Genomic DNA, 7,500 nt, shown 5'->3' on the forward strand with positions numbered 1-7,500 from the left:
TTTTTCATCCTTTAGTTCATAATTGAAGAGAAATGTAAATTTCGTAAAATTGTTTATCAATTTTAAATAAATACAATAATACATTTTTATTAAAAGGGCTAATTCAATGGCACGAAATCTTTATACTTCGATAATAACGTCTTCGTCATTTGTATTGTAAAATTGAATTGCAAAATCGTTAGTGAAATTGAAATGATTAGATCGTAAAAATATTAATAAGACAATATTTCTTTTTTTTTTTTTCCCCCTTTTGTTTTTTCTCCTTTTTCTTTCTTTCATCCCTTTTAAATATCTAACGATCATATTGGATCGTATTTGCGATTGATTGATCGTAAGAAGTTAATCGAAGTTTTCATGATGCTTTTGTCTGGATAAAAGAAAAAGAACAAATAAAAAAAAAAAAAAAGAAAAAAAAAGAAAAAAAAGAAAATGAGAAGAAAAAAAATAGAAAAAGAAACGAAGAAATAAAACCGATCTCCTGTAGAGAAAAAAACAAAAAAAAGAAAAAAAAAAAAAAAGAGAAAAGAAAAATAGAAAGAAAGAAAGAAAGAACGTGAAAGAGAGAAAAATGTATGTAAGTTTCGTGTTGGGCTAAAGGGGGTGGGCGGAGGGGGAAGGAGGGTTCAAAAGAGTTTTGTTTTACAAAGAACATTTCGCGTAAGTTCGATTTCTTTTAGTAAACAAAAAGTGTTGGAATAAACCTACTACAAGAGTTTTTTTTTTCTTTTTCTTTTTCTTTTTCTTTTTCTTTGCCAGGAGTTTAACCACCTCCCCTACGTTGTTCGTTCGGGGAGGGGCGGGGGGCGGGAGGGGAGTTTACTTCCACGGAAGAGAAGTAAACTCCCACTTCTTTCACTCGCAATTTCTCTCTACCCTGGCCCCCCCCCGTTTGCCTTTTTGGAATTTTTATCCTTGGAAGAGATCGTTGCACCCCATTTTATTTGTATCTCAAACTCTGACTGAAAAGAAAAAAAAAAAAAAAAAAAAAAGAATAACTACCGATGGCTTCTTCTACGAGGCTACGGAAAATGTTTCGTTCTGCGAAAAATAAAAAGGTAAAGAAAAGGAAAGGAATGGAAACGAAAGGGGTTTGGGGGGGGGGGGAAAGAAAAATGAAAAAAGGAAAAAAGAGAAAAAAAGCGAAAAGACTTGTAAAGGAAAGAAGTAACGTAGTTAACCCGATAAAACGTTTCTACTCTACGATTTTACTCTTTTCCTTCCCCTTCTCCCTCCTCTCCCTTACCTAATCGATCTTCTTCTGATTTCGAACGAGAACATTTTCTATCTCGTAATGGAAAATAATTAGAATATTTTTTTCTCCCTCTCTCTCTCTCTCTCTCTCTCTCTCTCTCTCTTTCTCTTTTTTTTTTTTTTTTGTCAATTCATACTAAGAAACATACGACGTACTATCGTTCGATAGAAAGACAAACAAAACGAAATTTTAAAAAGACAAACGAACGACGTATTATACTTTGATTCTCATCCTCTCCTTCCCCCTCCTCCCACCTCCCATAAAACTTTCTCCTTTAAATCGAGTCAAAAAGTTTTTAGATCGATCGAAAGTTCTTTAAACGATTATTAAAGAAAAAAAAAAAAAAATCAATTAATCCCTTTTTAGAAGAAGACTATCTCGAGCTATTCTTTTTTCTTTTTTAGAGAGAGAGAGAGAGAGAGAGAGAGAGAGAGATCGTCGTATCGAAAAAAAAAAGAGAAAAAAGAAAAAAACAAAACGTTCATAGACTTGGTATGATCTGAAGGGGAAAAAGAAAGGAAAAGAAAAAAAGGAAAAAAAATAAAAAACAAGAAAAGAAAGGAAGAAAAAGAAGAAGAAGAAGAAGAAGAGGAAAAAGAAGAAAAAAAACGAAACAAAAGGGACATTATCCACCCTAGAATACAGTGGGAGTGAGGGTGAAGTAGGAATGGTAGTGATGGTAGGGGAGGAGGTTTAGTAGGAGGTGGAAAAGGAGTATAATTAATTTTTTTCAAACGACCTAAGAACTTTTGGTCCAAGCAAGTACCCTGTATATGTATATATGTGTGTGTGTGTGTTCGGTTCAAGAGAATGCAATTAACACTTTGAAAAGAGTATAATATAAAAGAGTTTCTGACGTTGTTACTGATGACCTTGTTCAGTCTTCTTGACCAACAACGCTAAGCTTTGTTGGTATAATGTCTTAGATTACGTTGAAAACTTTCAAGTCCTTATAAGCAAGCGCGACGTACCTTTTCTATTCTCTCTCTCTCTCTCTCTCTCTCTCTCTCTCTCTCTCTCTCTCCCTTTCTCTCTTTCTCTCTCTTTCTTTCTCTTACTCGTTTCGGTCTTGAGCCCTGTTTTCGCGAGGTTCTTTCAAGAACAACGTCCCTTTTGTTTCATCACGAAAAGGAACCAGAGGAGGAGAATGAGAACGTGTAATAGCTTAGCGACGGATTATACTTCCCTGAGGAAACTCGATCATCCGTTTAGCAACGAACACGAAATTTTAGTCCACCCCTTTAAATTTCTCAAGGTTTGTTACGACAATGGTGTTGCTATCGTCTTACCTCGTTATCATCTACGATAGAAAGATAAAAATCTTGAGATTTAACGAAATTACGACGTTTTCAATATTATATTCTTTTTTCCATTTTCCTTTTTCCCTTTTTTCTCTCTTTTTTCTTTTTCTTCTTTTTTCTTTTTTCTTTTCCCTTAAATAAGAATGCGAATAAATTTGTAACCGAGAATAATAAGAAGAATTATTATTAAGGTTTTAAAATGTTTCTTTTTTACGTACAAATTTTATCGAGAAAGAGAGAGAGAGAGAGAGAGAGAGAGAGAGATCTATTTTTGAAAATGAAAAATAAAAATAAATAATAGTAATAATAATACTACTATTACTACTACTATTACTACTACTACTAATAATAATAATAATAATAATAATATTAATATTAATATTAATATTAAGATAAAATATTTATAGCTTGAAGTTAATATGGAAAACAAATATATAAAATTTATGATAACAAATAATAATAATAATGATAATAATCAATATTAATGCCTTTGAATTAATATAAAATAGAATATATAATTGCTATAATATCATGATTATTTTGGATAAATTAATAATAATAACAATATAATAATAATAATAATAATAATAATAATAATAATAATAATAATAATAATAATAATAATAATAATAATATTAATAATAATATTAATAATAGTTAATAGCATCAAAGTTATCAAGGGTTCTCAATCGAACGTGATATTATTACGAAAAGCGTCCTATTCCTAGATTATAACAAGAGAAATACGAAGATCGATATATCATAGGAATGAGATCTCGAAATTGGAGAAACGGAATACAACGTAATTTGTAATTAATCCGGGTAGATAGGTATATATATATATTTATATATATATATATACAAACATACATACATGCCTGCATACATACATATACATATATATGTTCCCTACAAAGAGTAGTTCATACGTTTGAAGAAAGACAGAGACAGAAAGAAAGAGAAAGAGAGAGAGAGAGAGAGAGATGAGAAGATAGAGAGAAAGAGAAAGAGAAAGAAAGATAATATATTAGGATAATTTATGTTCTATCACTTTAATCTATTAAAAAATCTATCTTTTAAAATGTCTAACGAGAGTAACAAAATAAAAGCATACGTTCTGCTCGAGTTGCTTCGAAAAAGTTTCGACGAACCACGATTGTTTCTTCTTTCTTTTTCTTTCTATCTTTCTCTCTCTCTCTCTCTCTTCTTTCTTTCTTTCTTTCTATTTTTCCCTTTTTCCAATCCCTTTAGCCTACATAACTATTTTCGTAACTCGTTCTACGCTCCAACAGTTCATGGAGAAACTATTCCGAAGCCTCGTTCCATTGGTCGACACTTTGTATTTTTATCGCGAATAAGCAGATGAATCGTTCAGAAGTAAAAGTTGAAAAGGTCGAGGATATATTCCCTCTCATACATTCAAAGTTTATTTTAACTTCAACAATGTCGATACCAATTAAGCAAATATATATATATATATAAATATATATATATAAATATATATGTACTTTTCAGATTGTTTTTTTTTTTCAATTTTATTTTAGATTATTCTTTTATTTTTGTATGGTAAATATATTTTTTTTTCTTCTTTTTTTAATTATTTTTCGATATACCAAACAAGATAAATTGAATTAATTATTTGATTATTGATTTTTCTACGATCAAATTTATTTATATAATTTTGAATTATGAATATCCGATCGATTTCTTATCAAAGTGATAAACGATAATAATTGTTGAACGTATTTTTTATTCTATAGAATTTATATTATATCACTTTCTCCCTCTATCTCTCTCTTTCTCTCACTTTCTGATACTTTCAAGCTTGATCTTAATTCCTATAACAATTTTTGTTCATTCCTTTTTTTCAATTTCATTAATAATTATAATTTATCATACGATTATTGATTTACGATCAATTTTGTTTATACGATTATTATAACGAATATTTCATCTATATATCTAAGACAAAGGATAATATTATATCGAATACGTTTTTAAATTCTATAAAATCAGTATTGTCCATTAAATTATTTATCCGTGTTATTTCTTAACATTATTTTCGATAATTTTTTCTTGATCATATTTATATATCAATTAAGTGTTTATTTTTGAGAACGATTTCTTTTTCTTCTTCTTCTTCTTTTTTGTTTTTTTGTTTATTTTTTTTTTTTTTTATAAGGTAATAAAAGAACGTAAAATGTGAAAGAAAAAATTATTTCAATTTTTTTCTAAATTTCAAAAACAAAGATATATTTATTAATACATATACGTACACACATACACACAGACACAGACACAGATATATATATATATATAATAGAAGCAAAAATCATATAAACGTTCGAGAAAAATAGTTCACTCGGAAATATCGTCTTTTCTATGAGATATAAACCTTTTTACAGTATCGAACGTCCGGAAGCGATCTTTTAAAAGAAAGCACAGCGTATTACGTCACGCGATAGATCATGAACGTATCGCCAAATGCTTTTCAATATCGTTCTCTTTCGTGGTGTGGCCAAAGTCCCATTCCTCTATGTACGACATATTCGAAGATATATTTCCATTATAAACCGACTCGTAACAATAATGAAATTTTATCGTTATATCGCGACCTAGATTTCTCATTTATTTTCACTGTTTCTCTTTAACGTGTGTAACGGGGGGAAAAAAAAAAAAATAAAAATCTTTATTTAAGATTCAATTTAGCGATAGAACATTCTTATACCATTATACAAATTATAGAAGTACGTTAATAATGAAATCGTGACCTATATACGTGCACACGTATGTATCTCTCGTTTCACATTGAAATTTATTATGATGGAATGTAAAGAAAAAAAAAAAAAAAAGAAAAAAAAAGACGTAGAAGGAACGAAAAAGGAACGAAAGAAAAAATTGATAAGAAATTTTTCTTCTACTTACAATCTAATTTCGCTCAATAAATTTCTATAGAATAATTATTTCAATAATTATACGACGTTATTGCTCGCGTAATAGTTATTGATATTATATATTTCATTTATATCAATTTTCTCTGATGCCCTTAGACGAAAACGATTCAATTTCGTGATATGAATTCTTATACGATATATAATTATAATAATAACTAAATCACGAAATCCATATATTCCATATAATCCATTTGAATTTCTTGTAATATATATATATATATAAGGAAAGAAAACATTTTTATAGTATAATTATGTAAATGGAGATATATATATATATATGTGTGTGTGTGTGTTCTTGTAATCGTTATCTTACATATTTCATTTATATCAATTTTCCTCCGATAGACATAAAGAAAATATTCTACAATTTTGTGATAAATTTTTATACGATAATTATTTAAATGATTCAAATATTATTTATAAACGTTACCTTTATTCCATTAAATTTCAATTACGTTTTAACGTTTAAGAAAATTTTTATATTTAATATTTCACGCGATACATTTTTATATTATAATTATTTAAATAATGCAAATGCACTGCTCTTATAATTGTTGTCCCTATACATATATAATTTATATCAGTTTTCTCATAAAACAGTGTAGAAGAAAATTCAGCATTTAAGATGCAATTATATGATAAACTTCTGTATAATAATAATTATTTAAATAATGCAAATGTATCATTTATAATCGCGACCTATATATACATACATACATATATATATATATATACATATATATATATATATATATATATATATATATATATATTTCATTCATCTCGGGCTTTCTCGTAAAGCCCAAGAAAAATTCATACCCGTTTGTAATTTTTTTTTTTTACTTCTTCTTCTCTTTTCATTTTTGTTTTCATTTCCATTCTTTTTCTTTTTTTGTTTCTTTCTTTCTTTTTTTTTTTTGTTCCTTTCTTTTTCTTTTTTTATCCATCCTCTTTCGCTTTCGCGGAGATTAAATTTCGCGATAATTTCTTCTAATTAAATTTCCACGAATATTTTTCTAATCTTTGCGAATTAATTTTCTTTTTTCCTTTTTTTTTCTTTTTTTTTTTTTTCGTCACTCAGCCCACTGACTTACTCTCCTTTGGCCCATCCACTTTTAATTTCTTCAATCATGGTCATAACTGAAAGAAAATAAATATTTATTGTCCATGTGAAAAAGTAATGTTTAAGTTAATGCATTTAATCGAAATATCCTTGAAATCAGGAATGGGTGCTTCTTCGATAAAATGGATCTCTGTGTACTAAGATAGAGAAAGATAGAGAAAGTCGGAGAAAGAGAGAGAAAGAGAGAGAAAAAGAGAGGGAGAGAGAGAGAGAGAGAGAGAATATACATACATATGTAATGCGTATTCTCTCGTAGATACGTATATGTAAAACGAAAGATGCTGAAGGGAAAATAGAGGCTGACGTATACAAAGTGATAAAATCGGTAAAAGAGAACAGTTTTCTCGAATCACCAAAAGATAAAGAGAGAGAGAGAGAGAGGGGGGAGGGTGAGGGAAGAGAGAAAGAAAACTTAATGGCACGATCGAGGTGGTTCACCCTAGACATCGGAAAGTCGTCAAGGAATATCGATCATAGGATCTCGAAAAAGTAGAGAGGATCTACTAACGTTTCTTCCGAAAGATTCGAATAAACCTTAATTTCGTACGTTTTTCGTTCTTATTTTTCTTTCTTCCTTTCCTTTTTTTTCTTTTTTTATTTATCACGATCTTCTAAGAAAAAAAAAAGAGACAATGATAACAACAATCGCCAATCTTTCTTTAAAGGGATTTAAGAAAACATCGAGACGTTGAAATTATTATTATAATTATTATTATTATTAATCATTTTTATTTCGTAACAAGTATTTATGAGAGACAGAGAGGGAATAAAGAAAAAAAAAAAAAGGACATAATTTAATATTCGGTGATCCTAAAAATCAGAGGCGTCGTATAATTTTGTTTCTTTTCGGAGAACCGTAACGCTCGAGGG

The 7,500-nt window shown here is 28.7% G+C and overlaps 1 protein-coding gene across 2 annotated transcripts in view; it reads left to right on the forward strand.

Annotated features, from left to right (window-relative positions):
- Positions 1-7,500, forward strand: part of LOC146872313 (uncharacterized) — a 52,779-nt gene that overhangs the window by 13,631 nt on the left and 31,648 nt on the right. The window lies entirely within an intron of this gene.

The sequence above is a fragment of the Vespa mandarinia genome, chromosome 21 (assembly GCF_050613455.1).
Source record: "Vespa mandarinia isolate Hongniang chromosome 21, ASM5061345v1, whole genome shotgun sequence".
In the NCBI taxonomy this organism is placed as follows: domain Eukaryota; kingdom Metazoa; phylum Arthropoda; class Insecta; order Hymenoptera; family Vespidae; genus Vespa; species Vespa mandarinia.